The sequence below is a fragment of the Eupeodes corollae genome, chromosome 1, assembly GCF_945859685.1.
Source record: "Eupeodes corollae chromosome 1, idEupCoro1.1, whole genome shotgun sequence".
NCBI classification, from domain to species: Eukaryota; Metazoa; Arthropoda; class Insecta; order Diptera; family Syrphidae; genus Eupeodes; species Eupeodes corollae.
In genome coordinates, this window is record NC_079147.1 from 83,095,929 (window position 1) to 83,123,241 (window position 27,313).

Consider the following 27,313-nt stretch of genomic DNA (forward strand, 5'->3'; position numbering starts at 1 on the left):
TAGTTTTCAACATTCTTTTAAGTTTTAAGTTAAATTAAATTGACAGTTTTTTCATACAAAAACTAAAACCTACAAAAAATAGTACAATAATATAAAATAGTATAGAATGCAACAAAAATTGGTAAAAATTATTTTTCGACTAAAAACCTCTTTAACAAAATCCATTTTGAAATCAATATTGTTTGTAATTTGTATGTTTTTAGAATGATTCAACTAAGAACTTTTTAACAAATCACGGAAACCTACAAACCTTTTAAACAAGATAAATCCGCAGACGAAATGGGAAGTTATCAGTGTTGGCCGCACCCCAGATTCTTTTTTCTTGGTTAGTTAGATACAAATCTAGTATTATTCCTAGGTATTAGTTAGCAGATTTCCACTCAATTCCTATACCGTTAATAGAGATCATTGAACATGGAAAAAACAGGCTTTTATTTTTCTAGTAAAAAACATCGCCTGAGTCTAAGAAATATTAATCTTTATTTTCCTATTAACAAAATGGATTGCAAATTATTAAATATAATTAAAGTAATAGGTACTGTAGAAAATTTACAGCAATTTTCAGCGAAAAGAACTGCTTTGTAGTTTCGGAAGTCTAAAAAAAAATTGGACCAAAACCAAAACCCTAAGGAACACCTGCCACACAAGTAAATATATCGGATAGAAAATTGTTTACAGACACCATACATATTCTTAAGTACAAAAAGTACTTTAACATTTTTATTAGGGACATGTGAAATTTCTGTGGCCCCGAGGCAGAATCCTTAAAGTCTGTTTTGAACATTTTTCAGGAAAGCAGTTTGAAGTTTTAAGAAAAAGTTCGCAATTACACATTGAGGTAGAAAATTATCGGATCGTCTCACAGTATTAAAAACTAGTATGTATTCAAAGGTATGAAATTATTCTTTTGATCAAAAATTAAAAAAAACATCAAACATTGAAAATTAAAGCGTGGGAAGCAAAAGGAGTAGTTTAGTTGTTTTGTCTCGGGAGAAATGTTCATACAAAATATCTTAAGTCAAGTTAAGCTGTTTTTCCTTAAAGTTATTTAAATTTTTCGTTTGACAAAGTCGACTTAAGTTGTTTTTCTCTAATTTAATGAGACATTTTGCTCCTCATAACTCGACTTTAGTTGTTATTCCATAACTACATTGAGTGAGATAAGGCCACAAAAGTTTGAGATACGATTTTTTACACACTCGAAATCAAGGATACAATCTTGTTTTGTATTAGAAAGGACACCAATTTATTAAAAAATATCTTACACAATATTAAATAATAAAAATAAATATAACATCAAGATAAGACCATTGAAAAATATAAAATTAGCAAAACAAAAAACTACAAAAAAGGTAAAATTCACAATAGTAATAGTATGGAATTAGTGAATATAGATAATTAACTTTAATTTTCATCATCTTAGGTTTCTAAATCACTTGAAGTTATTCGAAGGCTTCGGTAAATTCGGGATTTATATATTGCATTAATTCCACAAGATCCTTCTTTTTTTCGGCAGATATATTTGGTAAATCTTCAATAATTTTAAACTCGCTTAGTGAAAATGTAGAAGATGCTCTTTTTGCCAATGATAATATTTTGAATGGTTCTTCTGGATTCAAAGTCGTTTTATAAAATATTTGTTTACAATCACTGGTGTATCGAACCCACCTCACGGTGTTCCAAACAATTTTGTCTACTTCTAAATTAGATAGTTTCCAATATAAATTAGTTTTTGAGATTTCACAAAAATTAAAAAACTCAGCTTGCTGCATTTCATATACCTTTATTTTTAAATTAATAATATCATCTCTAGGAACACTAATTTCAACATTTCACAACATTTCACTTTCTCTTTTTCCTTTTAATTAGGACTTGACAAGAATCGCATTTCATATGAGTATGGCCAGGCTCTAAGTACTTGTGATCAATATATTCAATTGATGAATTTTGTTTTAGAAAGAAGAGAAACATAGCAGCCAAGATCGCTGTAGAATGTTATTTTACAATCAATTGGTGGTTACGACCTAAGGACTTTAAAAATGCAAAAAGAAATCTCATTGCACCCCTACGCGTAATACCTTCGTGCCACATATAGCAGCCAGAAAAATTAGTCTCTTAATCATGTACTGTAAGATTGAAAGTCCATAGTTGCCTTTTGTAAAAACTTACGGAGTTTCTTAGAAAAAACGTTGGCAGACATTGTCATAAGTCAAACGCAAAGGCTCTCTTGCTTTGATTTTGCTTCACGATTTTCTTATCAATACTTTTTTGGTTGTAGCGGAACTCTGCTTTTACAAGATGTAATTTTTTTTGCTCAAATAATATGTTTTTCTTTTCATGTCTAATGTCTAATTTAGGGGCTTTAAGCTTAAAATTCATTGTTTCGAATATTTCAACATATTTGTTCATGCCCACAGGGCTAGCTACTTCTTCTTTATACATGCGGTGCATTGTTGTCAGGCTTAAGCTCCCTTGAATATATTTTTGGGAATAAATCTAAAGTCAACTTTAGATAACATGTAAGGACTTTTTCCGATTTAGTTGGAGTTTAGTTGTTTTGCCTTGAAGAGGATATACAAAACTGACTTTTTTTTATAATACAAATGTAAAAAAAATTGCAAAATAGATTCGGATGCGCTGAATCTAATGGTATCAACAACTCAATTCTGTCTTAAACCGACCTTAGCGGTTCTGTCTGCTGGGCACAGATTTAAGAACAAACATCTTATGAAGAAGTCTGTCATGCCAAACAGAATCAAATGCATTTTCTACATCAAGCACTATCATACCTGTACTTTTTAAAATACAAACATTTCTCTTGATATGGTTTGTAATACGATAAACTTGATTAATTAGAAAACCAAACTTTTCGGATTTTTTTATTATAGATTTTTTAAATTAGTTTTTTAAAGCACTTGCTTAAGGAGCTAAGTACACTTATTTGTTTGTAGTTAACCGGCACATTAAAAAGTTTGAAATCAAATTTATGTAATCTCAAGACATATTTTGTACGAACAATAAAATTATTGAAATTTTCAGACACTAAAGCAGATGTTCAGTAGTACCCATGGCATGATGGTTAGTGCGTTGGACTGTCATGCCAAAAGTATTTGACTCGATCCCTGTCCATCCATCTAAACTTTTTTTCACGGGTAATGCTTCTTACGAGGAAATGACAAATTCTCCAAGAGTAATTCTTTTCATGAAAAGTGCTTTTCCAAATTAGCTGTTTGGATCCTGCGTAAAACTGTAGGTCCCCTCCATCCCAGACAACAGTACTCGTACACAGGAATGGTTGAGAGTTGTATATCACCAGGCTCTAGATCTCAACGGACTGTTGCGCCAACCAATTTATTTATTTTTATTTTAACAATTTTCTTAATTACTAATATTTTTTTTTGAAGTAAAGAGAATTATTTGTTTATTCGTTTTTCAATCCAAACAAAAATGTTCTTATTTAATACATCACTAAATATTTTAGAAAGTTTCTTTTTCAAATCCTGTAAAATTAAATATTTATCAAGTTTTTAAATTAACTTTCACTATGGTTGGATAAAGATGGACTTTCAAAAGTACGAATATTTCTAAAGAACGATGAATTTAGATTCAAAGGTCTATCAAGCGCCAATAAATAGAAAAAAAGTTTAACTCACAAGCAATTTATGTTTTAAGAAATGAAAATAATATAAAATTACAAATATCAATTTTAAAACATAGACAATTTTTGTTTTTATTACACTTTCAACATTGTAATTTTTACTTGCGACATATAGGAACTATATGGCAAGTTTTGCATTCGTGCAAAATTTCGAACTCGAGATTTTAATCAAATATGATATTACGATGGTAGAGAAGTCGAAAAAAGTGGGTCCCGCGATTCCGTCCGGTCGGTTTTGTCTGTCTGTCCATGCTCCTACAGCCTAAACCATTGGGTCGATTGAGTTCAAACTTGGAAGTTAAGGTTTTGAGCAGATTCGCGTTAGGCGTTTTTTTCATTCTTTTTTAAAGAACAAAACTAACAGTGGCCCCCATACAATTTTTTTGGTCAAAAACAGAAAACCGATAGATTTTTTTTTAAATTTTCTCTAAAATTTTATTTTTTAACTTGGCTTCTTTTTATAAGAAAACCATATTTTTGTATTGCTCAGGAAAGGTACCGCTCATAGAACCGTTATTTTGTTTTTTAATTTTCTCAGCAACTTATGATCCGATTTCAATAATTTTTTTTCTGAATGAGCTTTTATATTGCATTAACAATATTTGATTATCAAAAGTGAAATTTTTTATTGTTTGGATTTTTAAAAAAATATTGAATATTATTTTTTCAAAATTCGATATCTCGAAAACGGGTCAACATTTTTTTACGAAATTCAAATGTATAGCGTATATTAATAATCACTAAACAACTGCGTACCAAAAATATTTTTAGAACAAAATTTTAAAATTTTATATATAAAAAATTAATTTAAAAAAAAAACCGCTCTAACGATTTTCAAAAAAAAAATTTGAAAAATCAAATGGTTTTTTGTTTATAAAATGACATTTAAATTTTTGAAGACAAACTTATTTTTCGGGCGAAATTTCGAATCTTAAAACAGTTTTTTTTTTTTTAATATTAAAACTGTGCATGAGCCCGAAAGAGCGCATTATTTTAACAAAATTGTAATTACATTCCTAGCTTTTATCTAAATTAGTGCATAGTGCAAATTCATCAACCTTCATATGGAAGCTCTTTATGTGAAAACATATCCAAGGTTAAGCCTAGTACATACTTGTGAACCATCTCGTGAACCCATACAAATTTCAGTTTTTGGTTCACCCGTGAACTTGCTCGTGAAGCTGAGTGGAGAACAAAGTGGAGAGTTTTCGTTCACGGGCAATTCACGTGCAAAATGTACGGGAACTGTTGGTGAAGCTTTAACAATGTTCACAACGTGTACTCACAAGTGTGTACCAGTGAGCAATGTCAAAAGTTCACTTTCTCCACTGGCGAACGTTCACTTCACGAGGAAGTATGTACTAGGCTTTAGATCAAATAGAATAAAGGAAATTGTGTAGACTTTTTGGGTCGAAAATTAATTATCTCCCTTAAGCCTAGTACATACTTCCTCGTGAAGTGAACGTTCGCCAGTGGAGAAAGTGAACTTTTGACATTGGTCACTGGTACACACTTGTGAGTACGCGTTGTGAACATGAACAAACCAAATGTCAAAGCTTCACCAACAGTTCCCGTACATTTTGCACGTGAATTGCCCGTGAACGAAAACTCTCCACTTTGTTCTCCACTCAGCTTCACGAGCAAGTTCACGGGTGAACCAAAAACTGAAATTTGTATGGGTTCACGAGATGGTTCACAAGTATGTACTAGGCTTTACTCTGTTGGCTGCTTATGGGAATGGAAATAATATTTTTTTCTCGCTCCCTCTGAATTTCTCCACTTTCGATACTAACGCCACGCCAACTACTCGGTATCTGGTCGCCCTCAAAGTTTCTGCTCATGAGAGTACTATGGTTTTCATATACAAAGAACGTGCGGTTTTTTTGACAAATCAAATGGCATTTATAACTTTGAAGAGAAACTTATTTTTCAGGTATATTTTTAAATCTTATATAAGTACTTTTTTAAACAGACTCTTAGCATACAGGAGCAAGTTCGTGCGACCCAGTCGTGCATTTTATTTTTACGGGAAAACGGCTTTTTTCGCGACAAAATTGTTTTTGTTTTCAAACTTTTTGTATGTCCAGATATTTTAGGCAAAAATGGGGTCATCCTCGAAATTTGAGAAATGTTTGTATTCCTTTTGGTTTTCTTAACATTGAGTCTAAAGTCTCAAAAATAATGTCGTGCATCTTAGTATGAAAAAATTATTGAGCCAAATACTTTACCAAAAAAACTTCTGCTAGACAAAATTGGTAAAAGTGTTATTACTATTGGACCAAAAGCGGTTTTCGTGACTTTTTAGTCGACACGATATTTTATGCGAATTTGTACTTAATGTTAAAAACACCAAAAAGAAGGTTTAAACAATACAAAACAATAAACAATATTTCTCATTCCGATGTTAAACCCTTATTTCATGGCGTAATTGTAAAACATAATGCCATGAGCATTGAAAATTTATTGGTACACAATTATTTTGGCATTGAAATGAATATTCCTTATCGATTACATATTTTCTTCACAATATAATCCACCATAATACACGATACAAGTCGCTATAAATTATTTATACTTTTCATGTGTCAATGTCAATATAATAATTGATCTTCTTAAAAATTATGAGGTTAGTGTCTCATTACTATCTTTTAAAACTTTTCTTGTTTTCTTTTAAATTGTGTTCCTTATGAACATTATAATTTATAAGTGCTTTGTAAAAGTTGTAATTTAGGTTAACTCTACACGACTTATTCCAAAATGTTGATCCTGGTTGCTATTTTAAGTTTTTTAAGGTCGATGGTGTTTAAATCACTTCTTTAAAAAAACAATTCGATATCAACTAAGCCTCAATTTTTAAAAGGTCTGCCGAAAAAAGAAAAAAAGACTATTCGGAAGCTCAAGCACATCAGCTTGCAAAGTGTATCAAGTCGTCTGAGTTTTGGAACCTCGTCCGAAAACTTAGTGGAACTACAGAAAACTACAGAGGAAACTCGTTTTTAAACTCGTCGTATTGATATTTACTTCGATTCTGCTCAGCCGTTTAAATTAATGGATACATTCTACTAATCTGCTCAGTGAGTTCCAAGCTGGTTTCAGATCGGGAAACTCCACCGTCGATCACATTTTTGTACTCCGTTCGATTGCTGACTCGTTTCTACCGAAAAATAAGAAACTTTTTGCGTCCTTCGTTGATTTCAAAGATGCTTTCGATACCGTGGATCGCAATTTCCTATTTTACAAGCTTAACAAGTTAGGAATGTCGCTTAAGTTCGGTGCAGTATTGGAAATGTATACAATACTACCAAAGCATCAGTGTTGAATGGCCAATGCTTATTAGATTGGTTCCAAACGGAATCAGTAGTAAGACAGGGCTGTGCACTCAGTGCGAGCTTGTTTGTACTCTTCATTGATGATATCGTCCAAACATTACCAGCAGAATTCGAGTATTCAGGCGTTTACTTTAAGACTCTTCTTTTCGCTGACAACATTGTCCTACTCGCGTATACACCGCAGTTCCTTCAACTAATGATAAATAAAATATTGTAAAACGTGGAACCTAGTGGTAAATTTTAGTAAATCCAAAGTGATTGTTTTTAAGAATGGTGGAGGAAGATCAGGTGCAATTGAGCAATGGCACTATAATGGTAAAAGAATACAAATATCATAGAATACAAAACTCACTGACAAACTTGTTAGGGTGAAAACAGCTATGAACGTAGCATGGAAGCAATTTAATAATAAAAAAAATTACTCATTCCAGTAAATTCAGGGTCTTTGATGCTATATCGCAATCAGTTATGTTTTATGCGGCGCAAGCTTGGGGAGTTCGGAAATATAAACAAGTGGAAAAACTGCTTTGATTTTACATTAAACTGACCTACCATCTTCATTCGAGTACGACCAACTACATCATCATTTTGGAATCGGGTCTATAGTCATTATTTATAAAAACACTTAAGCTACAGGTCGATTACATCCTCAAAGCTCTAGATATGCTAAGTTATCGTCTCCCAAAAAAATTAGTTCTTCAAACAATCCAATCCCGAAGTGGATGGTTTAAAGACTGGTTAGAGCTTGCCGAGCAAGTGGATGTTGAGCTACTCTGCAGTAATCTCTCCTATTGGAAACCAACTTTATATCGCCTACTAGCTCATCTGGATAAAGCCTCAAGAGAACAACACACGGAGCAAGCTCACTGCACCGCATGATATATAGTATACTAGACTACGATCTCCGGGAAAGAAACTACTTCTACGACAAAAATACCACCGAACGAATTTCGTGCATGTTCCGGCTAAGAGGAGAACTTCTTAACCTATAGTAGATTCCTCACCGCGATGGCTTATCGATTTTTTGCAACCTGTGCAACTTGAATGATAGCGAGGATGTTGATATCTAAAATATTTTTTGAAAGAAAATGTTTGTGTACCGCAGCATAATACAGAAAATTATCTTTACAAAAATGTATATTAAAATGTTTGTAGTTTACCCTATGTTTGTTAATACTGCGACATCAAGGTAAGTTATTTCTTATTTGCACAATATTTCATTAAAATACACAAAAATTATTAATTATTTTTGACTCAGCGTAGAAAATATTAACAAATTGAATCACGGTAAGATAAGAAATCAACTTAAAAACTCATCTTATTATAAGTTCCGAACTAAGCACATATGAATTAGGAACTGAATACATTTATGGCGAACGATTTATTTTTCTTTAACTCATCACACTATACACTATAACCTTGACACTATTCTCATGAATTCGAGATCAAACTAATAATTGCAAAAATTAATTAAATCCGTTTTTCTTTATTTCTTGAGATGATTCACTTTTTAACGACAAAAACTAGTTCCTTCAAATTAAAAACCTACTCATTTAACCGGGTTCTACTCTGTCTATGCAATTTTCACAAAAGAAACAAAAATACTTGATACTTCTTTATAAACTATTAGGTAGGTAAACATTTTATCGCGTCGACATATGCCGCCGCTGCTGGGGCACGCACGATAGCACTAATACTGTGAATGACTGAATTAAAGCTCTGAATCTGAAATAATGTTGGCTCAAGTAAACAATCTACTTACACCAGAGCCGAGCCAGGTCTCCACCATCATCATCATCAGAACTCATCAGCGAGACGACGAAAATGAAAACATCAGACAAAATGATGTAAAGTGCGGGATGGCATTGGCACTCATTGCACCCGCACTATTTAAAGCTTAGCCCTCTCGTAGTCGACAATCGTAATCATGCAATGCAAAGACATAAAGATACATTTTTGTCAAACTACATCTACACATATAGGTACTTCTACATATAAAGATACATCATGGATATACTATAAAAGTGTATCTATATACCCTATAGCTTGTATGATTGCCAAGCAACGAAGAGTGTAGAAGTAGGTATGCGCCATTAAACAAAACTCAAGCCATGCTGGAAGCAATGAACTCGTTTATAGAGTAAGTGGCACGTTTGTTAAGTGGATGATGGCACAAAATATCACGACACTATTTTCCACACTGCATCCTCACTTCACTCTTCTCTTTAATGCATCAGATGCTGCTCTTGCTACACTATAGATATATATTATTCCAGCTTTCTGCTCTGACCCTCCTGTATCCACCCTCGCTCACATCGCACCGACATTATTTAGTCGAGCATTATGATTACGAGTGTCGCGTTAATTAATTATAAATCAAGAACAAAGTGAATTTATATTTATGACCCTCACTGTTCTTAGATTCATTTTTCAACGACAATTATTATATAAACATCTGTTTCATACTTTGACTAATAAATTGCTCAGTTTTTTTTAGATAATTTTAAATAAATTTCTGTGTGCAGTGATTATAAATCCCATTCAGGCCCAAACCTTCGTCACGACACCTACCCACAGTATCTTCTACAAACAATCTGTTCTCACGACTTTTACATACCTTACCTACCTCTAGAAGTATGAACAAACAAATACCTATTTTTTTTTCATTTGTTTAAATAATAATTAAAACCACAAACAATGCGCAACATTATTTTATACGATGATGAACACAATCGTTTCGTTTTAATCTTTTTGCATTCGTAGATACTTACGCGAGTTACGTTATGAGTAGGTTAGCCCCCCTCTGGCAATTCTGAAAGCTACAGTTTCAAAATGCGTGGATATGTTTATGTATTGTTATGGGTATAGGTTTTGTGGAATTATTGTGTTTGATGAATTTAGCTTGAAGGAATTTTGTTTTATTTTTTGTGTGTTTAAAAATTAATCGAAAGTTCTGATTTTGTAACATTTTTAAATTATTAAACAATTCAGTGAGCAACTAATCTACACCTACAGAAATGTGGTAACTAATGCATAATGTTCATCTAGATTTCAAAGCTGTTGTTCTTCTAAGTAAATAGTAATTTATTTTTATTTTAGTTATTGAATGTATTAGATTAATGCAGATTGTATTAATAGTTATTTTTATAGTTTCACGCTTCTGAATAATTATTTTTAAACAAAGCCGTGGTCAAAGAGGGGATGACATTGTTATACTAACACATTTTTTACTTTCCATAGGAAGTTATTGTAATGGATCCGATTAGTCAAGGAATATCGACTTCAAAAAATGTTTGTATACAGATAATAATGCAGAAAGATGCAGAAAGGTCTGTCAAGAAAATTACTTTGGTTATTTTTTTACCATAGCAGTTTAAAAAAAAAGTGAACATTTTGATTAACCCTTAATGCATTAAATTTTATACAATATATTGTAACGTGATATCAAAGAAGTTTTTTTTTGAAAAAAATCAATTTAACAGTTTTTTTATAAAACAAAAAAACTGAAAACAAAATTTTGTCACCTCCAAAATTTTACGACTAAAATATGATTTTATCCCCAAAACAATTTTGTGCAACGAAGAATAATGTTTTTGACATCTGATAAAATGTTAAGAAAATTGACAGTTTTTTTTACAAAAAATTAAAACCTAAACAAAAATTAATAAAAGCTGGCAAAAATCGATTTTTGACTCAAATATCTTTTCGAAACTTTGAGATATTGGCTTTAATTTACTTTATTCTTTTAAAAAATATTGTTTTCAACATTCAGTAAAATTTTGAAAAAAAATCGAATAAACAGTTTTCTTACAAAAAATTAAAAACCAAAAAAAAAAATTAACAAAAGTTGATAAAAAATGATTTTCGACTCAAATGTCTTTTCAAAAATTTGAGATAATATTTTCTTACTAATTTTTACTTATAAGAAACATTGTTTTCAACATTATAAAAAATTTTGAGAAAAATCGAATTGACAGTTTTTTACAAAAAATACACAACCTAAAAAAAATGTATAAAAGTTGGTAAAAATTGATTTTCGACTCAAATATCTTTTCAAAAACTGTAGATATTGGTTTTAATTTTTATCCTTCAAAAACTATTTTTGTTAACATTCAGAAAAATTTTGAAAAAAATCGAATTAACAGTTTTTGTACAAAAATATTAAAAACCTAAAAAAAATTTAACAAAAGTTGGTAACAATTGATTTTCGACTCAAATATCTTTTCAAAAATTTGAAATATTGGCTGCAAACTAATTTTATAAGAAATATTGTTTTCAACATTCGTTAAAATTTTCAAAAAAAACGAATTGAAAGTTTTTTAACAAAAAATAAAACTCTTAAAAAGAACACTACTGAAACTTGGTAAAAATTTACTTTCGACTCAAATAGCTTTTCAAAAATTATAAATATTGGCTTCAAACTTATTTTATTTCACAGAAAATATTTTTAAAAATCCAACAGTCCGCTTTTTTATAAAAAATAAAATCTCCTAAAAATAGTACGCAAATTTGGTAAAAATTGATACGAGTACATATAGACAAACTTTTAAGCAAGACAAATCAACAGACGGGATGGATCGTGTCCCAGCCTCTTTTTTCTAAATTGAACCCCTTTAGTGGTTGTGAATATCCTTATAACGATAAACCGCAATGTCAGTAACTAGGAAGGGTGAAGAGAAAGGAGATGTCGATGCACTTTATTTTTTAACGTGAATGCAAATTATAAGGAGTTGCTAAAGCATTCATGTAGTGTGGCTAAAGAACGAATCAATTTACTTCACATTACATTCGAAGTTGGGCTCAAGAGTAAATTGATAAGCATTCTTAGAAGTACGTGTTTTACGGTTAAATTGTTTAAGGGGAGGAATACGGCTGCTTATTTACCTAGAGCATTGGTTATTAAAATAACGATAAAACAATGACAAGCATGAGACCTTGTGGCGGTGTCAAGAAAACCAAGTGTCTATCATTTTAAGAGCTCTCATTTCAATTCTATCCAGAAGACTCAAGTACTTTATTGGGGCTCCAGCCCAAATATGAGTGTTGTATACGGTCTCTGGCCATATTATTAGACGCACTGCAGTATTTTTATAATTATTAGATTATACGCAATATTTTTAACGTTCAAGAATGGATGTATGGTTACATTTATATACAAGGTGGAGCTACATACCACACACCCTGGTCCATAAAAACTTATTTGAGGAAAGAAAACATCCCTCTGTTGGACCGGCCGGGAAACGTGTGGGAGATGATGAAGAGGGAAGTAGCTAAAGATGCGGTCACTTACTGAAAGAGTAATTCACGTGTGGAATCATCACCCACAAATGCAGGAAACAGTCCAGTTATGCATTGACAGTATGCCACGCAGAATTGAGGCTCTTATTAAAGTAAAAGTAGGTTCAAAACAAAAATTGTTTAAATCTGTTGCTTTATTTCTAGAAAGAAGTTCATTTTCTGCATACAAATAATTTAAATGCATTACAATATTCGAAAACCTGATTAAAATAACTAGAAATTAAGATTTTGCATAAAATATAAAGTGCGTTTAATAATATGGCCAGGGGCTGTATACCCAAGTTAAGGACGAATAAAAGCTTTGTAAATTATAGCCAGATCAGAAGGGTTAAGAAAAGTCTTGCATTATCGGAAAAAACCTTAACACTTCGCAGCATTTTTGGCAATGTCGAATATGTGACCCCTCCACAATAACCTTTTTGTAATTCACATACCTAGAACTGAAAGCTGTTAAGTCTCCTCTATGCATTAGGTACCATCCATGGATAGTGGCCTTGGGGGAGGGTACCGCTTTTGCGACAGTAGACCAGCATTGAGTTTTCGAAGCATTCAATTCTACACGGTTTCTTATTCCCAATTGCACAATTTTGTCAAGATCGAAATTTTATGAGCTTATCATACACTGATGTTGTTGGTCGAGGAACAAGGATGAGAATCTAAAAAGAACATGAACTGTCATCAGAAAAAGAAGAAGATTCACACAAACGATAATTAATAAAAATTTGGAAGAGTGAAGGAGCAAAACGAAGCCCTGGGGCATACAATGGGTTTTTTGTGGGTATCAGATTCACATCTGTCTAATACTACTTGAATTAAATGGTCTAAAAGAAAATTACTAACCCTACGAAGAAGAAATTCATAAATACTAAATGCACTCATTTTCGAATAGAGAGTTTGATGCCAAACTCTATCAAATACCTTTGAAATATCAAGGGCAATAATCTTACTTTCTCCATTACGATGTAAAGATTTGTTTCACTGTTCGGTGAGATAAACCATGAGATTACACAGAAAAAAAAAAGTTGTCATATTAATAATCGTCGATAGTCAACCTGAAATTTGGCCAAATTGTCGCATTGACTACCAAAATAGTCAATATGACAACCTTATTTTTAAAAATTGACTACTGGATAGTCAATAGAACAATTTTCGATTGTCAATTTTGGGTAGTCAATATGACAACTGCGGTAGTCAATAGAACAACTTCGGTAGTCAATACTACAATTCGGTTGTCATATTGACTACCCAAAATTGACTATCGAGAATTGTTATATTGACTACCGCAGTTGTGCTATTGACTACCGCAACTGTCACATTGACTACCGCAGTTGTCATATTGAGTACCGCAATTGTCCTATTGACTACCGCAGTTGTCATATTGACTACCGTGGTTGTCATATTGACTACCAAAATTGACTATCGAGAATTGTTATATTGACTACCGCAGTTGTCCTATTGACTACAGCAATTGTCATATTGACTACTGCAGTTGTCACATTGACTACCGCAGTTGTCATATTGACTACCAAAATTGACTAATAAGAATTGTTATATTGACTACCGCAGTTGTCCTATTGACTACCGCAGTTGTCATATTGACAACCGCAGTTGTCGCATTGACTACCGTAGTTTTCATATTGACTACCCAAGTTATCGTATTGACTACCGCAGTTGTCATATTGACTATCGCAGTTGTCACATTGACAACCGCAGTTGTCGCATTGACTACCGTAGTTTTCATATTGACTACCCCAATTATCGTATTGACTACCGCAGTTGTCGTATTGACTACCGCAGTTGTAGTATTGACTATCACAATTGTCATATTGACTACCGCAGTTGTAGTATTGACTATCACAATTGTTAAATTGACTACCGCAGTTGTCGTATTGACTATCGCAGTTGTCATTTTGACTACCGCAGTTGTCGTATTGACTACCGCAGTTGTAGTATTGACTATCACAATTGTCATATTGACTACCGCAGTTGTCGTATTGACTATCGCAGTTGTTATATTGACTACCGCAGTTTTCATATTGACTACCATAGTTGTCATATTGACTACCGTGTTAGTCAATACGACAACCGTAGTTTCAATTTCTATCAACCAAAGTTGTCATATTGACTACCGCAGTTGTCATATTGACTACCAAATTGTACAATAATTTCAGATCTCAAAATTGACAACCGAAAATTGTTCTATTGACTATCGCGGTTATCGGCTGAAAATAGACTACCAAATTGTCATATTGACTACCAAAATAGTCAATAGGATGACTTTTTTCTTTCTGTGACCAGTGGACTTATTGCAACGAAAGCCATACTGCCGATGATGAAAAAGCTTCCGTTTTTCAAGACATTTCTTAAGCTGAAAATTAATCAGCGTTTCCATGACCTTTGAAGGAAAGGGACGTAAGTGCAATAGGACGATTGGGGAGGAGGATTCGACTTTTTTAGGGACAGGCTGGATAAATGCATCAACTCACATTTTATACAAACTAAATTTCTTAAAACATATATGTACATGCAGTTCCTCCTTAAATTGAGCGTACACTTAGTTCAGAATTAGTTATTCGTTACTTTTCCTATTTAAGATGCCATATTTTTGGAAAATTCTTTTTAATTTCTTTTTTTGCTTATTTTTGTTTCTTAAAAATACATACAAAACATTACTAAAGCAATAAACAAAAGGTAATATCAACAAAAAAATAATTACCTCAACTTTTCATCGCAGATAATTAAGCGTACACTTTGTATTTGTGGCTTCTTAAATCAAGTATTCAAAAATGTACTGCTATATTTACTTGTTTTTTAAAATTGAATTTCAATGTTCGTCGCAGAAATAATTTTCGTTTCGTCACTGGACCTCAATCCCATAGAGCATTTGTGAAAAAATAATGAAGCGAAAACAACCCAACCATCAAAAGTCAATTGAACGCGAAGATCAGAATTTTGGGAAAATATACCCATTTCTTTTATTACAAAATTGTTCAATCAATGCCGGGTCGACTTTAAGATGTGATTATGGCTAAAGGGGGCCCTACGGAATATTAAAATTTAAATTTGACCACTTATTAACATTTTTGTATGCTTTGAATTCCAAGTGTACGCTTAATTTTGTGCCGTTCATTTGATGAAGTTTTTAGTTTCTTAATTTTTATAATTTTTCGTCAATTGTTTTTGTTGTTGGTCTTGTTTATTTAACATAAAATATAAAAAAAAAAAGATTGAAAACAAAATACCAAAAACATAACATTTGAATAATTTATAACAATTTAATAATAATTTTTGCTGGTATACGCTCAATTTTGAGAGTAAGTGTACATATGTACATGAAACATGTCTTATTTTATAAAAATATATACGAGTACGATTTTTAATTCTTATTTATTGTAATATTTGTATTATGTTATTTACTGTGAATTTCTTGACAAAGTTCTAACGACGACCGAACCCTGGGGATGCACATGCACGACTGGATGGCGTCCGTAGCGATCGAAGTAAATGTACAGACTTTTTGTAAATGGCCCTGACCGAATCCTGCTTATTTGACCGATGATATGATGGTGAAGACAATCCACGGTAATTGTTCAAAACTCTTTACAAAATTTATTATAAAAAGTAAACAATTTTTAAATATTTTAAAACAAAGTTTAGAAAATATATCAAGAATTATTAAATCATGTTTTAAATTGATTTTAGAACTTTGCCAAGGAATTGCTTTTTAAATTGCCAAATGACACCCGTTTGCTCTAATCTAAGAGATATCTTACGAATACAAAAAAAAACAATATTACTCTCAGAATAATTGTATGCAAAAAATTAATACAAACATCGAATTAAGTACTTTCCTTTCACATAGCAAATGCCTAAAATTTTGAAAATCTTTTCAAAACTTAAAGATAATGCCTTTAAATATTGTTTCCATCATAAAATATTGTTGTTAATATTGGACAATTCATAGTTTGATTTACAAAAACAAATGATCTGCTTTTTCATTTTCAGATGTCGGAAGAAAAAATATGAAAAATCAATGAAATAAAAAGAACGTATACGCCGCAAAACATATGTCAAAAGTTTGTATTCAAAATAAAAATGACATCTATTGTAACTGCCGAATTATCGAAGTGCCAACAAAAATTTATTATAAGCCATAACTGTGGAATGTGAAGACTGAGTCAAAGGAAGAAAAATAGTGAAGCACTGGAGTCTATGTCTCCGCTGTTAGGCGGGACTATTAATCTTTCAGAAAAGTAAGGTGATGTACAAATTACTGTGATTAAACTATTCTCAAAGCTAAAAAACCGTTCTTGAAGCATTATTTTTTTTTAAACGTTGCTTTTGTCCAAAATATCAGAAAAAAGTAATTTTAAATCTCAAAGTTGAAAAAAAAACGGACACATTATTTAAAAGAAACCATTTTCTTAAAATTTTTTCAGCAATCATGTCCTTGTCGATTATTGAACAAACACCAAAAGCCGGCTTACGCCCGCCGTTGTTCTTAAGATTCAGGTTTTTGACTTCATGGTCTTTTGTTTCATGTATTGCCGATCTTTAACTAGATGAGATAATTTCCCCATAAATGCATTCTACGATTTAAAGCTAACTCAACCAACTCAATATTTTCAGTCAGCTGGCCACCATAAAACATAAAAACTAAAACCAACTCTGGATTAAGAATTTTATAATAATTGTATTCTTATTTTCTTATTTAACAGGACTTTAATAACTCTCATTCCTTCATTAGAATTATTTTAATATGCAACTCGCATATACTGCAATTATTTTAAGAAATAAAAATTCTTTAGAAAATTTGCATTTAAACCACGAAGCATATAAGAACACACCTGGTAGCACATCAAACATCAATAAATTGTCATTTTAAGTTTTTTCACTTTAACGAAGAAATAACCATTTAAAAATATAGTAAGGGAGTTAAAGTTGGTAATTAATATGTTTAATTACTAGTGACTAAAACTATGTAAATATTATGATTATTATTATTATTTATTATTTAAAGGTAATAAATGTAAAGAATAATAATATAAGCTCACCTTTAACTGTCAGGCCTTACAGCTTTAAGTATAGAAAATTAGGAAAATTTCTTATAGCCTATACACAAATTACAGAATATTTAAGACCATGTAATAAGTTAATTCTATTTATTTATGTCTACGATTGTAAAAAATTACCAACAAGAAAAGAACATATTTGACTGTCTATTTCTTAACACCAAAGAACCATCTGCTTCATTAAAATGAAAACAAAATAATCGTTAAAGTATTTAAATTGAAATATAAAACCTAACCTCCAAGACTACAAACTTATAGCATAAAGAAGAATAAAGACTTTGAATACAAATTTCTTCTTTTCACAACATCGAACTTCATCGTCAATAACAACTTTCCCTCTCTCATGGCTTTGTCTTCGTCTTCGATGACTCGAACAGTAAAAGACTCAATGAAGATTAAGAACTTAAAGGTAAGGTACCAATACCTTTCCAATCCCACCCAAACTTGAAATGTATGTATATAATTTTGTACGGCCGAAGATGTGACGTTCAAATCATCAATAATTTTGTTGTCATACAATCCTAAACCATACACAGTCTTGTATAACTTCAAAATATGCTTGTACCTAGAGTACTTTATAAGAACCTAAATTAGTGTGGTGGAGAGAAATTTATTACGACTTTTGTGTTGTTATGTATTGTAGAGGGTTTTGTAAATTTAGGCTCTGAGGAAAGGCTTTTCATCATAAACGCGACTCTTGCTCGTTTTACCATTAAATTAACCTCAACTACACAAAATCAGCCAACTGTGCTGCATGCAGTGATGCACTGCACAGAGCACACAGAACCAAACGCGAATAGCGCAACATAGTTTAGGTATTTTGCTTAAGCATCATTATTTTGAGGCAAGTACTTTACCAGTATATACCAACGTATATTACTCCACCAAACTTAAAAACCCCCCTTCAACCCTTTTCAAAACGATGACTATGGCTATGGGATGGTTTATTGCATCTATATCCGACCATCATGGAGCATATTGTCGTTGATGCAAACCTAAAACCTAACTAAGCCCCGCACCTTAAACAACCGCAAAACCCCGTCAAAATTCTATATTATATTGTATTTTAAATATACCTACTTCGCTGTTTTAGGTGATGGTACTCAGTGCTCTCACGCCGGCCGCGCCGCCAGTCATATCTATAGATACTTTATAGAAATGTCTAAAGCCTGGAACTGGTATCCGGGAAAGTGCACTAAAGAGTGTGGAGTGTGTACTTTGGCTTGTCGCAACATATGTTCAGATACACCGATGCCACCGAAAGCTGTTCACCATCAGCAAACGTTGACGCAAAAGGCCATTATCAAGCCGCCCACTGGTATATCAGCAATAATGTATAAGTCTCTATGTACAATGTACACTGTACAGTGTACAGCAAGCATCAGAAGCACGAGGAACCAGCATCAGCATCCCGATCCCGAATACCGGAAAAACAGAATCTAGCATCATCATCTAAAATGACATCTAATGCTAGCTACCTACAACCTTCTGTGTGTTTCACTGATGGGATATGCACATTGTACAACAACTATACTATGGATTCTTTAAGAACATGGTTGCCAAACGGGTAGGTTATTAGTATTTAAAAGATGTCAAAAATTTCAATAAACCACCATTTGTGTAGGAAAATGTTACAATACCTTAAAATAAAACAATTTGATAGTTGTCAGATAATGATTCCTTTAAAAGGTAGATGCCATGTAATTATTAGTTTTACAGCGCTTAACTGTCATCTATCAAATAGCTTACCGTTTATTTGGTTGACCTCTTTGTACATGAAATGACTTGTCGAATTACATCTGGGTCCGTTCTAAATCTTCCAACAAAATATGTGTAATTAAGGTCTACTTTGTGACAATATTTACCCTCAGTTCAAGAGACTGGCTTTGAATAGTGGGGAAAAATGAGTCCATACATATAGCATGAAGATAAGGGAAGTTCTCTGTAGCGTGTTGCGCGATAAGCGATAAGGAATTTTGACTGTAGAACCGTTTATAAAGTTTGTACAGAGCTCATGGGTGTACGGAGCTCCAAGCCGCAGTTGGTTAAGGACACAAAAGGAGTTCTGTTAGCTTTAAATAAGGTACAGCTCAGGTGGAAACTTGTCCGCAGTTTTTAATCACGTTTTTGTCAGAAAATTGAAGGTTATGCCCCCTCAAATTTTCCGAAGTAAAGAAGATATCATTTGCCTCATTAAGACACTGAAAAGCAACACAGCGGTTGCCTTTGATGATATTCATGCAGATCTTTTACAAGCAGTCCTGACAGCTACTGACTAGATCTGTATCTTGCCAGCGATGTTGGTAAGGTTATGCTTTACAGCCAGCTTTTAGCACCTGGTTTTTCCAAGCATGATTTACTTTTTGTATGTTTGGATTTAGTTTTTCAGGTTGATCAACAATTTTTTCAGTATCAAGACTTCAAAAACTTAAACACATCTGACTTAGTACGCGATGTTGACTGCGTGGAATGGAACTCACTATACCATAGGCAAAATATAAATGATCAAGTCAGGTTTTTACGGCAAAACGTCAATCCGCTTTTTGAGAGGCATGTTAATATTAAAACCTTTCTCGTTAGGCATACAGCTCCACCTTGGCTGAATAGCGACATCTCTCGACGAGATGCCGCCTACAGTCAATGGATTTAAACAAATTGTATTGCAGACTGCGTAATCAAGTTGTCGTAATGGTCAGAACGGCAAAAAGACTTTATTATGAAAACAAACTTGGTTCTTTAACCTCTAGCAAAAAATTATGGAAAAACCTGCGTGAAATCGGTATTGGAAAAATCTAAAAACAATCGAAAAGTTTACGTCCATGCCCTTAAACGTTGCTTCACGAGTTAATTCCCTTACTGAGGATGAACCAACTGCTATCAACAGCTCTTTGAGTTTTATAAGAATACAAGAGAAGGACATTGTAGAGGCATTAATATCGATTAAATCTAATGCTACTGGCATTGGCCAAATGGACCCTAAGTTCTTGAGACTTCTGCTTCCATATATACTGCGCTATATAACCTACATATTTAACAGCATATTGACTACTTCCGAGTTTCCTTTGGAATGGAAGAAAGCTAATCTAATACCCAAAAGACAAACAGGTATTGCTACAGAATTTCGGCCGATTGCGATTCTTCCGTTTCTTCCGAAGGTGTTTGAAAAAACTATTCTGAAGCAGATCCAAAAATATCTTACAATTAACAACCTGTTAAGTACCTGTAAGTCTGGTTTTCGACCTAAACGCAGCTGCAAATTTGCCTTAATTTTTGTAACCGATTAAATGAGAATGGCTATAGACAGTGATCATGTTACATTGCTAACACTGTTAGATTATTCAAAGGCTTTTGATACTTTTAACTACTCAATTCTTTGTAGAAAGCTGCGAATTAACTTTGGGTTTTCTTTAGAGTCCTGTAAGCTTGTTCTTTCGTATCTCAGCGGAAGGCAACAATGCGTGGTGGCCAATGGATACTCGTCCACATTTCTCAATGTTTTGAGTGGAGTGCCACAGGGATCTATCCTTGGGACAGTCCTCTTTTCACTTTACATAAATATGTTACCTTAAGTTGCTAAACATAGTTTAATTCTTCTTTATGGAGATAATGTGCAGCTCCTAATAAGTCGACCTTTTGCGGCTGAAAATGATGCCGTAGCTTTAATGAATGAGGATCTGCTCCGCATTTCATAGTGATCAAAAAAGAACGATTTCCGCCTTAACCCTGTCAAATCTACATCCCTCCCCATCTATCCCAAAAACTTTGATCAATCGGGTTTAAACCTATTGAAACTTGATGACGAAACGATTAAATATGTTTGCACTGCTAGAAACCTAGGAGTAGTATTCAATCGCACTCTCACTTGGGATGATCACCTTAATAGTGCCATTGGTAAAGTCTATGGAAGTCTCCGCCTTCTTCAAGTCACTCGAAATTTCATCCCGATCAAAACTAATCTGCTACTTGCCAAGGCCCTTATACTACAAAAGGAGCTGTATGGGTGTGAAATCTTTTGTAAACCAGACTGTGTGACTAGCCGCAAATTGAATGTGGCCTACAACAATATTGCCCGCTATATTTATAATCTACGACGTTATGATCACATATCCATTTTTGCGGTACGGATTTTTGGTTGTAGCCTAGACAGTTTAATAAACTTTCGCTCTCTGAGTTACCTGCATCCAAACACAACAACCTTTATATAAATACGGTAAGATGAATTTCCCTCATTCAACAAGGTCCTTTGCTTTAATATTACCCCGATACAATTTTCTAAACACTGGGCGTAAATTTTGTATTCATATTGTACGCCTTTGAAACTCTCTGCCCATCGCTATGAGAAAAATAAGAAGCATAAGTAGATTTACATTTTTACTTTTCAACTATTTTTTTATATAAATATGTAAATAAATGTCTTAGTTATATAATTTGTATTCAAATTCTGAAATTAATGTAAAGGCTTGCAACACTTTATAACACCTTTTAAGCGATTTTTGAAATAAATAAACTACAAAATAAAATACAAATACAAGAAGTTTTTTACACCTAAGCACTCGTTAAATTTTACCAGACAAGCAAGATTGTAATATTTCTAAATGTATAGATCTTTATTAATCTGAAATGAACTAGATTATGCTAATAAGTTTCATTTCCTCTATCTAAATTCCAGCTGGGAGGTATTCTGATATATCGTCCAAGGAACAAAGATAATAATAGGAAACTTAGAAGACAATCCTTTCTTACTCCCGAAAATGTTTGCCATTCCTTACTGATTTGTTTTATTAAAACGTCAATCTGGAAAAATACAGTTGTTCACGGAAATCAATGAGACAAACGTAAAAACTTTTGGCTATCTTTTAAAAGAGAACACATTTCATTTACCAATTTAATGATTCACAGAATAAACAACCTTCAGATGCAGTGAGTAATGAGTCGACTCTTTTTTCCTAAGAAAATCACTTAACTAATTAAATTATTCTTTACTAATTTAACCTCACTTGGCAAGCATATTTATGAACAAAATAAAATCATTCAGCAACAAACTTATAGTGCCATCGTTGCACGATTGTAGAAAAGTATATTCTCGTTCGTAGGTAGAATTGCTTCCACACGTTCATTCAACACTTCTCCGCACCGTACCGCTCTTTTCGTACCCGACCCGCCTCTAAGCAGCGATGACGTCTTCTGTTTCGGGCACAAATTAGGTGTAAACTGTTCCGCGCCCGTATTTTGTATTTTGGAAAGTACTTCAAGGATGCAACCTATCATCTCTTTTGCTCATTTCTACCTATCTGCATTTTGAAAGGAAATAGAGATTTTGTAAGGGGTTTTTGAGGGAAGTTGAAGAAGACGCCAAAAAGAGGGTCAGACTAAAACTTTACCCAAAAAGAGCCCGCAGAAATACAACAGCTGTTTTGAATGGATATCTTGTTTGCATGCGGATGCGCTCCCGCTCGTGATGTGTATCTTTGCAATTGGTAAACTGTAGTTTAATTGAATTGTATTTTCACACTTACCCGCCAGAGGGCGATACATTCAGGAGGAAGATTGTAGGTTTATAGAAGAGGAAGCGCAACACCTCCAGCCCGAAAGGATCACAATCAAACTAATTATCTCAGGATGGTTCGAATAGTACCGTTCGTATATATATTGGACACAATACTCGTTAAGATTGAATGAGTAACAAAATACTACGCTATGTGCTCCAAGCCGACGATAATGACGATACGCGTGAATACGAGCTGACGGACGTTCTGAATACCCGACACTGAGACCAATAATAATGCAAACAAAGCCACTTAACGCGCGCCGCTCGAAGTGGAATTGGTTGGAGACCGTAGACTGGAGACCGCACAAGACACTGACTCATTGGGTTCTCCGAGTAGGTATATGAGAGTAAAACCATTGCCCTCTCGACTTTGGATTGTGATGGAAGGCATAACATGGCTTGAGATACTTTTTTTATTGTTTTTTATTCAACTTGTTGGTTTAGTATATAAAAAGTAAAAAAGACATAAAAGCTCTGCCTCTGCTTGATTTTTGAAGCTTTTTCAACTCGACATCTACCTACATGAAGTGGGGTTAGTTTTTATTTTCATTTCTTTTTTGGATTAATTTTTGTTTTATATATAAAATAGGTTTGTCATGACTTGTGAATAAATGAATCGCAGTTAAAAATTTATTATTTAGTTTAACGGTATAATGAATAATAAGCATCGACGTCACGTAGCGGTCGTTGCGTCGTCGTCGTGTTGCTCTAGGAGTATGATATTAATATCAAGCAGGTGCAAGACAACGACCTTCAGTTATGTTAAGTATGTTCGATTGGTAGTGTACCAACGCAAAATTGTTGTAGGTTTCATCCGGGTTATAAGTTTAAGAAAAAGAAAAAACAGGCTTTTTGAAAACGAGAATAGAAACAGAGGGTTTCAAAATTTTCTGACACATCAATAGGAGTACTTTTTCTATGATTCTCGAAATAGAATAAAGCAAGAATGTCTTGATTAATAATAAATAATCAGTTTATAGTTCAGTAATTTTGTCATTTTTAGAATATAAGAAGACATTGAGCTCAATCCGGTATTTTTGATGGTTTGGTATGTTGCTAATGGTATTGGTCTCAATTCTCTAAGTTTCCGACCAAGACAGAAAAAAAAGTTCTCATATAAACAATCGTCGATAGTCATCTTGAAATTTGGTCAAATTATCGCATTGACTACCAAAATAGTCAATATGACAATCTTATTTTAAAAAACTTACTACGGGATAGTCAATAAAACAATTTTTGATTGGCAATTTCAGGTAGTCAATATGACAACAAAAGTAGTCAATAGAAGAACTTTATTAGTCAATATGACAATTCGGTTCTCATTGACTATCGATAATTTTTATAATGATTGTCCGGTAGTCAAATTAGATTACGGTTTTGAGAAACAATTGTCGTATTTACTACCGCAGTTGTCATTATTGACTACCGCAGTAATTTCAATTTCCTTTAACCAAAGTTGTCATATTACCCATGTTTTTTTTGGAAAATCTATCAATAGTATAATAGGATTTTTCACGAATAACAAAAACAATATCCGCAGTATGAATACTTACTTACTTATGGTGGCGCTACAGTCCTGTGTGAACTAGGGCCTCACCCAACAAACGTAGGATGGTTATAATAAGGGTCTTATATAGCAACACTTTGGTCCCTGCCAATATTGCCAATTTTTTTGCATATGCTAGTAATTGGACGGACTTTCACTATTCTTTCATGCACGATGTTAAGAAAATTACATGGCAGCACATCACCTTGTCTAAAATCTTTTTTGACATAGAAAGGTTCTGTTAAGTTGTTTCCAACCTTTATGGATCAGCGTGAATTCTCCATTGTCATCCTGTACAAACGGACGAGTTTGGCAAGGATGCCACAACTAGACATGGCTTTATAAAGCTCGTTTCCGTAGATGCCGTCATATGCGGCCTTGGAATCGATGAAAAGATGGTGGGTGTCGATTTGGTGTTCTTGGATTTTTTTGCAGGATCTGCCGTAATGTAAATATTTGATCAACTGTGAAGTTTTCTGGTCTAAGACCACACTTTAAGGACCTATCAGGTTGTTGACTATGGGCTTTAGACGTTCACATATTACGGCAGAGAAGATTTTATAGGCGATGTAAAGTAGACTTATTTCTCTCGTCCTTTTATGCAGCGCCGCTTTGCGTGCCTGTTGTTTGGCTGCATTTGTCTGCCGACATTCTTCATCAAACCAAAGGCTCCTTATTGGTGACTGTGAAGCCCAGCACATCAGAGGTGGCTTCTCTGATTGCATGTTGGCGGCGGAGAACTTCGAGAGAGGTTACTTTTAACTCGGTCGGAAAAGGATTTGGCGATTTCCTGCGATTGTAGCCGTTCGACGTTGTACAGTCTGCCACCACCTCCCTGTTTTGCCTTGAGTCTGGAAATACGAAGTGCTACCTTGGCTACAACGACGTAGTGGTCTGAGTCGATTTTACCTCCTCGGAAAGTTCGTACATCCCTGATGCTGGAAGCGTGTCTGGCGTCGATCGCAATGTGGTCAATCTGGTTGACGGTAGATTGATCTGTCCAAGTTCCTTTGTGGATGTTGAGGTGTGGAAAACGCGTACTGGCGACCATGACCTTTCGCCCCGCAGCAAAATCTATGAGCCTGAATCCGTTGTCGGAAGTGGTGTCGTGCAGGCTGTTCTTCCCGATTATTCCACCAAAGATGCCTTCCATTCCTAGCTTGGCATTGAAATCGCCCAGGACTATTTTAATATCTTAGCTAGGGCACTGCTCATATGTTTTGTCTAAGAGCTCAAAGAAAATATCTTAGGTGTTGTCATCGTTCTTTTCTGTGGGGGGGGGGGGGGCGTGCGCGCATATCAGGCTAATGTTGCCGAATTTAGCCTTGATGCGTATGGTCATGAGGCGCTCAGTGATGCACCTATAGCTCAAGATTTCTTGCCTAAGTCTGGCTCCAATGACTAAGCCGCATCCAAATAAGCGCTGTTGTTTTTCATGGTAGCAGTTACATTACCCAATCTGGAGGGCCAGATCCTAAGTAGAACTCCAAGGATGGGGAGCCGGATAAAACCCCTCCCTATAGGCCTGGGCTCCGAATAAGTCGAAGAAGCCCTATAAAGTAGTTCAATCTTACTTGAACTGTAGACGCCACCGTTGATTCCATCTCGGGAATTCTTCCGCTGCCATCTGGATAAGGAGAGGTGCTTTAGTTGAAACAGCTCTCCCCCTTACAACCTTTCACATGTGACAAAAGCATTCTTATGTGCAAATCATAACGAATCAATTTTCGTTGATGTTCTTTTGTCAGGTCGTTTTGCAAAATTCGTTCTTGTTCGGTTTTGTGGAGTTTTTGTAAGGAATTCAATTGATCAATCTCAATTGTGCGTCTTAGCCTCCGATTGGAGTTGTTTCAATTATTTCTTATGGCTTACTCGCTAGAAAGAGAAATCTTCATTGAATTCTTGATGAGACGCTCATTGGTTCCAGCAAGATGTGGTATTTCTTTCTGATAATAAGCATTGGCATTTTCTACGGCTTCAATCTGGCTCTCCATATTACTTATTTTCGAGTCAGTTAGTTGCACGCTTTAGTGAAGGGACTTATTCGGTTTCAAGGCAGCAATAGGGTTGTCGATGGGCGTGTGGTAACAAATTTAACATAAATCAAGTGACAACTGTCAAAAGGATCAACTCCGCCTTTGTAGGAGTAAAATATTGCAGCTGTTGGAAGAGATTTTCTTGAAATTTTTTTATTTTTTTTAAGGATTTCGATCTGGAAGTGGTATATCCAAGCATATATGACATTTAAAAAAAATTCATAACTTTAATTTTCTTTTAACTAATAGTGCAGCAGTTCAAGTGTGAGTAACTACCACATAATTCACATGATAGACAAAACCAATTGGATATGACGTTTAGGAATTTGTAACACTTTGAAGCAGATTTTTATGAAAACTTTACAAGAGACCCTATAGAGAAAATTTTAATTTTCGATTAAAAAAACAATTTTTAGGAACGCTTAGCGCGAATTTGCTTCAAAGCTTGATGAACTAATTGGAGAAAATGTATTAGGCACAGGGAGCACTTTTTTTGACTTCTTTAACATTGTAATGTCAAATTGTAGACCTTGACTTTTTTTTAAGAATGTAATAAAAGCCAGCGTGTTACGGACAGAACTTCTGGCCATGAAAGAAGCCAGAACGTGATATCGACTACCAATATACGGATTTCTGCAGATAGTCAACCAGCCATAAAGTCATTGGACTTACTTACAGCCCGTAACTGCAAAAAGGGGAACAACTTTTCCTTTGATGGGAAACAAATCCAATATCGGTTTACCCCTAGCTACTTGTAATTTTATGCTAAAGCATGATACGATAGAGCAACAAGCCACAGGTGGTCTACTACAGCTTCTTCTCGGTC

The 27,313-nt window shown here is 33.9% G+C and overlaps 1 protein-coding gene across 2 annotated transcripts in view; it reads right to left on the reverse strand.

Annotated features, from left to right (window-relative positions):
* Positions 1-23,204, reverse strand: part of LOC129953695 (uncharacterized) — a 248,377-nt gene extending 225,173 nt beyond the window's left edge. Inside the window, exon 1 of one of the 2 annotated variants that reach the window (XM_056067035.1) lies at positions 22,874-23,204. The gene's annotated coding sequence lies outside the window, so the exon portion shown is untranslated. Of the gene's footprint in view, positions 1-8,147; positions 8,167-22,873 lie in introns of those variants that run through there. The other variant, XM_056067037.1, reaches the window with a different exon arrangement.
* Between the last annotated feature and the right edge of the window lie 4,109 nt (positions 23,205-27,313).